Genomic DNA, 9,784 nt, shown 5'->3' on the forward strand with positions numbered 1-9,784 from the left:
TATTACAATATCATTTTGAGTCCATTCACAAATATCCACTCCCTTCAAGGCCAATTTGCCATTGTCTTATCAGACCAGAGGGCTGCTCTCTCATTAGAGAGAGACAACTGGTGGTGGTTTAATCTGAGGGTCACTACATCTCAGGTGAGAGGAGAGGCTGTAGAAGGAGAGTCAGCCAGTGTGGGGATTGAACCCACATTGTTGGCATCACTCTGCTTCACATACCAACCGCCCAGCCAACTGAGCTATACGGAACTGCCTCCCCCATGCCCTCCACCACCGATGCTCAGTAGCAGCAGTGTGTACTACCTACAAGATGCACTGCAGAAATTCACCAAAGATCCTCAGACAGCACCTTCCAAACCCACGAACACTTCCATCTAGAAGGACAAGGGCAGCAGATACATGGGAACACCACCCCCTGCAAGTTCCACTCACCATCCTGACTTGGAAATACATCACCGTTCCTTCACTGTCGCTGGGTCAAAATCCTGGAATTCCCTCCCTAGGGGCATTGTGGGTCAACCCACAGCAGGAGGACTGCAGCGGTTCAAGAAGGCAGCTCACCCCCACCTTCTCAAGGGCAAGGATAAGGGACGATCTGATTGAAACTTACAGAATACTGAGCATCCCGGATGTGGAGATGTTCTCACCAGTAGAAAAGCCTAGGACCTGAGGGCACAGCCTCAGAGTGAAGGGACAACCCATTAGAACTGAGATGAGGAGGAATTTCTTCAGCCAGAGGGGGGTGACTCTGTGAAACCCATTGCTGCAGAAGGCTATGGAGGCCAAGTCATTGGGTGTATTGAAGACAGAGATAGATAGGTTCTTGATTAGTGAGGGGGTTAAAGATTATGGGGAGAAAGCAGGAGGACAGGATGAAGTAACATGCCAGCTATGATCAAACAGCACAGCAGAATCGACAGGGCAAGGCAACTACAATAACAACATTTACAAGGCATCTGGATGGGTATATGAATAGGAAGCGTTTAGAGGGATATGGGCCAAATGCTGGCAAATGGGTCTAGATTAATTTAGAATATCTGGTTGGCATGGACAAGTTGGACCGAAGGGTCTGTTTCCGTGCTGTGCACCTCTATGACTAAGACTGTACAGAACTGCTTCAGTAACTGTGTACGTGCACAAAGATTTTTTTAATGAATATAAAGTATGTTCTTGCAATAAATAAAAGAGTTTGCTTACCTCTTGGTTCAGAAAGCAGTACAGCACTCCCACGATAAAACCCTGTGAACAGAGAACAGGGAACCCATCACAACACAATCAGGAAAATATTGACATTGCTGATTCGATCAGCTGTTTAAAAATAAAAGAAACATTTTCTCCAGCACCTTCCACAACCACCAGATGTTCCAAAGCACTTCAAAGCCTAATGAGGCACTTCTTAAATTTCTTGGAGGGGAGACCCTGCTGGAATGTTGGAAATGCAGCAGCCAATTTGCATACACAGCAAGCTCCCACAAACCCCAATGTGACATGGCTGATTTCACAATGTCACCGGGACATCCAGGGAGAGTTCCCATCATCTCTAATACAGAGCCAAAGGATCATTTATATCCACCAAGGATGGTGAAAACCACCTCAGTTTAACATCGCATCTGAAAGGTGGTGTTTCTGACAGTGCAGCACTCCCTCGCTTGCATTTGTATGCCCCCTATTTAACATTCTGGGGGTACCATTGATCAGAATCTGAACTGTACCAGCCAGGTAAACCTGTGGCTATAACAGGAGGGCAGAACCTGGGAAATGTCACCTCCTGACTCCCCAAAACCTGTCCACCATCTACAAGGCACAAGTCAGGAGTGTGATGGAATACTCCCCACTTGCCTGGATGAGTGCAGCCCCAACAACACTCAAGAAGCTTGACACCATCCAGGACAAAGCAGCCGCTTGATTGGCACCACATCCACAAGAACCCACTCCCCCCACCACTGACGCTCAGTAGCAGCAGTGTGTGCCAGCTACAAAATGCATTACAGAAATTCACCAAAGATCCTGTAGTGATTGGAAGGAGGTCGGCCAGGTGGACCTCATAGAATATGAGCCCCCTGATCGGGACTGTTAACCTGGTCCAATCAGGGAGCCCTGGCTGACAGATAGAAACAGGAGTGTCAGAGGCTCTGCTCACTCTGAGAGCTGGCTCTGAGGGAGCTGGGTCAGTGTCAAGGACTCTCCACGTGTAAATAAAGGGGGGACTCGGTGATGGGATATTGATCTCTGTGGAGATATTTCAAAACCCATGACCACTTCCATGTAGAAGGACAAGGGCAGCAGATACATGGGAACACCATCCCCTGCAAGTTCCCCTCCAAACCACTCACTGCCCTGAGTTGGAAATATATCGCTGTTCCTTCACTGTCGCTGGGTCAAAATGCTGAAACTTCCTGCCTAATAGTTCTTACATCCCAAGGAGCACAAGGTTTGAGACAGGCAGCTTCCCTACCACCTTCTCAAGGGCAATTATGGGCAGAAAATCCAGCAATGCTTCTCTCGTGACAAATGACCCTGTGGGGGGCTGGTGGAACTTCAACAAGAATTCTGCAACTTTAACCTCTCATTGAGTGTCACGGACAAAGCCAGCATTTGTTTCCCATCCCTAATTCCCTTTGGACAGGGTGGATTGCCGGGGTCATTTCAGAGGGTAGTCAAGAGACGACCACATTACTGTGGGTAGGGAGTCACATGTAGGCCAGACCAGGTAAAGATGGCAGATTTCCTTCCCTAAAGGACATTGGCTGATTCTGATAAACATTCCATCACAGATTTATTTCCCATTACCGCGAGGTCACTATCTCATGGAATCCTACAGTATAGATAAGGCCTTTTGGTCCATCAAGTCTATACCAACAAAAATACCCTTCTACCTCAGCTTGTCCCACTCTGCAGCACGCTCCCTCCATAGATCTCAAGCGCTCATCCAAGTACTTTTGAAAGGTTGTGAGGCTACTAGCCTCAACCCCCTCTCCCAGGCCATGCATTCCAGAGCATCCCCCCACCCCCACCCTCTGGATGAAAATAAATCTCCCCGGATCCGAAATGTTAATGCCGTTTCTCTCTCCACACAGATGCTGCCAGGCCTGCCAAATTCGTCCAGCCCTTTCTGTTTTGAATCCAATTTTTTCCAAAATCTTTAATCTCTGAGTCTGACACCAACAGCATCTGACTCCAAGGAGTTTAAGTGCCTTTACTAAACCTGACAGAATCCCTCAGAAACTTTATGGAGAGCCTTGGAGATGGTACGGACACAGTTCCTAATTCTTGTCAGATGTATGATTTTACAAGCTGAGAGCTGGCCACTGAACATGCTTCTCTCATACATCTATATGTCAACACTCTAATATATCAATGCCTACTGAGCCAAAATGACAAGAGTGAGTCAAAGGTTTTGAGAGCTCCTTTTGTAATATTCCACGCTGCATTTAACACTTCTGCCCCAGCACTGCTCACACATCCATTCCAGCGTTTAATGCTCATCTCATGGAAACTCCAAGGCGAGACTGGAGAGTTGGTAACTTGGGAGACATTTCCCAGAATGGTCTCTGCAGTGACTGGAACAAGGTCAGACAGAAGGACCTCATAGAATACATGTTCTGAGGAAGGGTCTCTCGACCCGAAACATTAACTCTCATTTTTCTCCATAGATGCCACCAGCCCTGTTGAGCTCTTCCAGCAACCTCTGCTTAACAGCATCTGCAGTTCTTTTGGTTTCTAAACAAAGAAAATTACAGCGCAGGAACAGGCCCTTCGGCCCTCCAAGCCTGCACCGACATGCTGCTCATCACAACTAAAACCCCCTACCATTCTGGGGACCGTATCTCTCTATTCCCATCCTATTCATGTATTTGTCAAGAAAAGTCACTATAGAATCTGCTTCCACTATCTCCCCCGGCAGCGAGTTCCAGGCACCTACCACCCGCTGTTTTTATGATAGAATATGAGTTCTCTGATTGGGGCTGTTAACCTGGTCCAATCAGGGAGCCCTGGCTGACAGATAAAAAAGAGGGTTAGAGACACTGGTGCTCCAAGACCTGACTCTGAAGGGGCAGTAGTAATGTCAAAGATTTTTGGTGAGTTGATAATGAGATACCAGCCTCTGTGAAGTTATTTCAGTCTCAGATTTGGGTAGTTCCATCATATCGGAGAAGCTGGGTTCTTTCTCCATACAGCAGAGAAGGTAAAGATGAGATTTATTCTCAATTCGCTCGTGGAACATGGGCATTGCTGGCTGGGCCCAGTATTTATTGCCCATCCCTAGTTGCCCCTTGAGAAGGTGGGGGTGAGCTGCCTTCTTGAACCGCTGCAGTCCATATGCCGTGGGTTAACCCACAATGCCATTAGGGAGGGAATTCCAGTATCTTGACCCAATGATAGTGAAGGAACTTGGCAAAAACATAGCAAATGGATGTTTAATGTAGCAAAGTGTGAGGTCACACTGTTTGGTCAGAAGAATCTAAGATGCAGTCTGTTACTTAAATGGAGAGTTCTGGAAAAGTGCTGTGCAGAGGGGTCTGGGTGTCCTTGTGCATGAAACACAAAATGTTAGCATAGAGGTACAGCAAGTAATTAAGAAGATAAATAGAATTTTGTCCTTTATTGCTGGAGGGTTGGAGTTTAAATTGAGAGAAGTCTTGTTACAACAGTACAGGGTGTTGGTGGTGAGGCCACACCTGGAGTGCCGTGGACAGTTTAGATTCCATGCTTGAAAAAATCTACCAGCATCAGTATTGTTCAAGAGAGATTCGCTCAACTGATAGATAACAAGAACTGCTGTATTGGAGTCAGAGATAACACAGTGTGGAGCTGGATGAACACAGCAGGCCAGGCAGCATCAGAGGAGCAGGAAAGCTGACGTTTCGGGTTGGGACCCTTCTTCAGAAAATCCGATTCCTTGGATAAAGGGGTTGCTTTATCAAGAACAGCTAAACAGGTTAGGCCTTGGCTCATTTAGAAGAATGAGGGGTGATCTTATGAAAATACGTAAGATTCTGAGGGCTTGACAAGGTAGGTGTTGAGAAGATGTTTCCACTCATTAGAGAATCTCAAACTAGGGGACACAGTTACAGAATAAGGAGACACTCAGTTAGAACTGAGGAATTTCTTCTCCCAGAGGGTAGTGAATGTCTGGAATTCTCTACCCCAGAGACTTCTGGAGGCTAGATCACTGAAAGTATTTAAAGAGGAGCTAGGTAGGTTTTTGAAATATCAGGGAATTCTGAGGAGCTGGATTGGGACCAGGGCAGATCAGCCATGATCATATGGAATGGCAGGACAGGCTTGAGGGAGTGAATGGCCTGTGCACACTGTTAATCTATATGATTGTTTGTTCGCAACAGTCTATTAAGGATTGTCAGATCCCAAGATTGTTTCTATCATCAGCAATAACATCATGGCACTCCTCAACAAAAAAAGGTGATCATCCAAAGTTTGCCATACCTGAAATGACCCGATGCAAAGGTCAAGATAAAGTCTAATGGCTAGCACTGCTCCATCAGGAGGGAAAGCACACACAATGTAGTGCACACCGAACAGAGGGACCAGCAGAAGGGTTGACTTTGTCAGTCGCCTGTGTAGAGGGGAGAACAATTCAATGAAACAATGTGATAGTCAAATGTTGTCCTGAAGGATAAGTTCTGGAATGCTTCCCAGATCCTCACAGCTCAGGGCTGCCCCAGGCATGGAACAAAACTTGTTCTCAGGGGTCATGGTTCTGAAAAAGTTGATGTCAGAGTTGCATTAACTCCAGCCATCCTGATGAAGTCACACGGTCACACCGTGGTTAATCTTGCTGGGATTCTGATGGAGACAGACACAGTTTACCTGGCTACATAGACTGCCTCCATTTGTAAAGTCGGAGATTTGGGAGGTGTATTTGGTGAAGGTAACTGCACTTACATGCATCAATGTTATACAAAGGCTTGTGGGGAGATTTTGCATGAGATAAGGCTTCTGGAAGAGTTACTTTGAAGATCCTTTAGTTGGCACCAAACCTGAGGTGTCATGCAGCTTTTGTCAGGAAAAATATTTAGTTCTGGAGGAGCTGGACACATTACACCTGATTCCTGACAGTTGTACTTGTGCCTAACTAGTTAATTCCTGGAAAAAGACACATTTTGTCAAGCCTCTTTGACTTGAACTCATCAGGACAATTTCCAAGGGAAGGGTTGATTGGTTGACAAGTGGATACAGAAGGGGTGGCACGGTGGCTCAGTGGTTAGCACTGCTGCCTCACAGTGCCACAGACCTGGGTTTAATCCCAGCTTCGGGCGACTGTCTGTGTGGAGTTTGCACATTCTCCCCGTGTCTGCGTGGGTTTCCTCCGGGTGCTCTGGTTTCCTCCCACAGTCCAAAGATGTGCAAGCTAGGTGGATTGGCCATGCTAAATTGCCCGTAGTGTTGATGTGTAGGCTAGGTGGGTTAGCCATGGAAACAGGCTTTAGGAAACTGAATTAGCCATGGAATCAGTGAGAGGGCAAAAGTGTCTCCCTCAAGCAGGGGTATTTTAATGGTGAGACTGGGCAGCATAGTGGTACCCAGCATTGGCTGGGGGTACCTGAAGGGGGTTTGGCTAATACTCAATGCCCTTGTCTTCCTGCCTCTATCACCTTCATGCAGAATCAACCACACCCATTTCCTGCAACTTCTAACCAGCAGAATGGCAGCCCAGCCTAACATGCCCTCCATGATCAGAGGGGAAAGGGGTCGCGGTGCTGGCCTGCAAACACAGACTGCTTTCTGCTAGCACCTACCTGTACTGCGAGGAGTTAGTTGAGCGAACCTCCTTCGGAATCACCTTCCGCACCAGGATTCGAATGATGTTAATGAAAAGCACAAAGTTGACCTGCAGAAAGGGAAAGGGAAAGACGTGAGAAGCGGGAGCAGGAATAGGCCTTCCAGCCTGCCCTGCTATTCATTCAACTGATCGGAGTCAAATAAATATAGTTAATCATTAGGTTGAGGGTTCAATGTCAGTCAGGTTGGCAAGGAAAACCTTTCTGTTCTTTTTGATGTCGGGCCATGGGATTATTTCCACAAGACAGGGCCTTAATTAAACTGGTAAAAACAGGAGTAGGCCATTCAGCCCCAGAGCCTGTTCCACCATTTAATGAGATCATGGCTGATCTGTGACCTAACTCTGTTTCCCTGCCTTAGGCCCATATCCCTTAAAACTTCTGCTTAACAAAAGCTTATCTCTCTCAGATTTAAAATTAACAAGTGATCCAGCATCCACTGCCGTTTTGTGGAAGGGAGTTCCAAACCTCTCCCACCCTTTGTGTGTAGAAATGCTTCCTAACATCTCTCCTGAACGTCTGACCCTAATTCTCATACTATGCCCCAAGTCCTAGAATCCACAGCCAATAGATATAGTTTATCACTATCTACCCTGCCTTTACCTGATAATATCTTGAAGACACCAATCAGATCAACCCTTAATCTTCTAAATTCTAGAGCAAACAGGCCTAATTTGTGCAATCTCTCCTCATAACGTTAAACAAAAACAGTTCTTCAGGTTCAGACACGAGGGCCTTGGGAGAAACAGGGCTGATGCCGTGTTGAAATCTTTAGGCTGGCCTTCTGACCAGGTCACTGGGCCAGAGCCCTGACCAGTCCCCTGAGGCTGAGATAGACACACCAATGGCTGACAGACTGGTGTAACGATACTGTCACTGGATTAGTAACTCCAGGCTAACGTTCCGGAGATGTTGGTCTGAATCCCATCAAAGCAGATGGTGAAAAATTGAAAGAGTGGAAAAAGTGAGTCTAAACCCAAAATTGTGTCACAAGCCCATCTAGTCAATGTGGCTGACTTTAACTTAAGGAGGAGACAGATTTTTAATTAGTAACGGGTTGGAGGGAGGGTTATTGGGAGCTGGCAGGAAAGTGGGGCTAAGGCCAAGATGAGATCAGCCATGATCGTGTTGAATGGTGGAGCAGGCTCGAGGGGCTGAATGGCCTACTCCTGCTCCTAGTTCTTACTAAAAGTCTTACTCTAATGGCATTACTTACTGCGATAGACGCCACAATTGGTCCTTTGATTATCCACCAGTACGGCGAACCTTCAATAACATCCCAGCACCTGGCAAAGTAACACAACGTCAATTGGAAACTGCACGTAGGATGTCATCCTTCACTTTGGTGACCAATTCTGCACTGCAGTGCACCCCACCTACCACCAATACCATCAAGAATAGAAAGTGAGGCAGGTACATTGGCATTAGATCTCTATGCCATCACTGGGCCATGGAATTCCCTCCCGAATGGCACAGTGGGTGCAGGCCGCTGTAGTTTAAGGAGGCAGCTCACCACCACTTCCGCCAGAGCAACTGGGGACAGATGATAAAAGTTGGCCCAGCCAGGGATGCCTACATCCCACAAGGGAATTGGGAATAAATCTTCGCTTCACCTCACACTGAGCCACCTAGCCCGCACATCCCCAGATACTATGGGCAATTTCCCACAGTCAATCCACCTAACCTGCACATCTTTGGACTGAGGATGAAACTGGAGCACCTGAAGGAAACACACGCAGACACGAGGAGAACATGCAAACACCACACAGACAGTTCCCCGAGGGTGGAATCAAACCCAGGTCCCTGACGCTGTGAGGCAGCAGTGCTAACCACTGAGTCACCGTGCTGCCCTACACTTGCTCAGCAATGATTTATTCCCTGATGCTCAGTTTGGTTTCCACCAGGTCCATCCAGCTCCTGATCTTATTACAACCTTGGTCTGAACATTGTACGAGCTAAACCCCAGAGGTAAAGATCTGGCAAATGGCATATAAGGTGGGAAAGTATGAAATTGCACAGATTGCAGGAATAATAGAAAAGCAGCATTTTATTTAAATGGTGAGGGATTGCAGAGCTCTGACATGTAGAGGGATCTGGGTGTCCCAGTGTGTGAGTCACAAAAGGTTAGTCTGCAGGTAATTCAGAATGAACAGAATGTTATCATTTATCTTGAGGTTATTTGAAAACAGAAGGAGAGGAGTAATGTTTCAGGGCATTGAAGAGGTCGCACCTAGAGTATTGTGCACAGTATGCGGCACCTTATATAAGCAAGGCTGTAAAAACATTGGAAGCAGGTTCAGAGAAGGTTTATCAGACCAATCCCTGGATTTGGCAACTTTACTTAGCCACATTAACACAGTGGCTACAAGAGCAGGTCAGTGGCTAGGAATACTGTGGCAACCCCCTGCATCCCCAAAGCCTGTCCACCACCTATATGGCACGTTAGGAGTGTGATGGAATACTCCCCACTTGTCTCTATGGGTGCAGCTCCAAAAGCACTCAATAATCCAGAACATAATCCACTAATCCAGAACAAAGCAGCCCGCTTTATTAGCACCCTATCTGCCATCAACACCCACTCCCTCATCAGAAGGTTGCATGTTCAAATCACGTCAGGCTCAGGGTGCTTTTCAGAAGCTCAAGTCCCCATAGGGTGCTCGGAACGCATTGCCAGAGGAGGTGGTAGAGGCGGGCACGATAGCGTCATTTAACATATATCTAGACAGATACATGAATGGGCAGGGAACAGAGGGATACAGATCCTTGGAAAATAGGCGACAGGTTTAGATAGAGGATCTGGATCGGCACAGGCTTGGAGGGCCGAAGGGCCTGTTCCTGTGCTGCAATTTTCTTTGTTCTTTGTTCTTTGATGCACAGTAGCAGCAGTGTCAACCATTTACAAGATAGAGACATAGAGCTGTACAGCATGGAAACAGAACAGATATCCTAAATTAATCTAGTCCCATTTGCCAGTATCT

The 9,784-nt window shown here is 46.9% G+C and overlaps 1 long non-coding RNA gene across 1 annotated transcript; it reads right to left on the reverse strand.

The window, feature by feature from the left end:
- Positions 1-1,192: 1,192 nt before the first annotated feature.
- LOC109924026 lies at positions 1,193-8,092 on the reverse strand. Its single transcript, XR_002259836.2, has 4 exons — positions 8,023-8,092; positions 6,765-6,856; positions 5,452-5,581; positions 1,193-1,245 (listed from the first exon to the last, which is right to left on the reverse strand). It is a non-coding gene; the product is annotated as an uncharacterized LOC109924026 (long non-coding RNA).
- Between the last annotated feature and the right edge of the window lie 1,692 nt (positions 8,093-9,784).

Source organism: Rhincodon typus, chromosome 2 (genome assembly GCF_021869965.1).
Source record: "Rhincodon typus isolate 14 chromosome 2, sRhiTyp1.1, whole genome shotgun sequence".
Lineage (NCBI taxonomy): Eukaryota > Metazoa > Chordata > Chondrichthyes > Orectolobiformes > Rhincodontidae > Rhincodon > Rhincodon typus.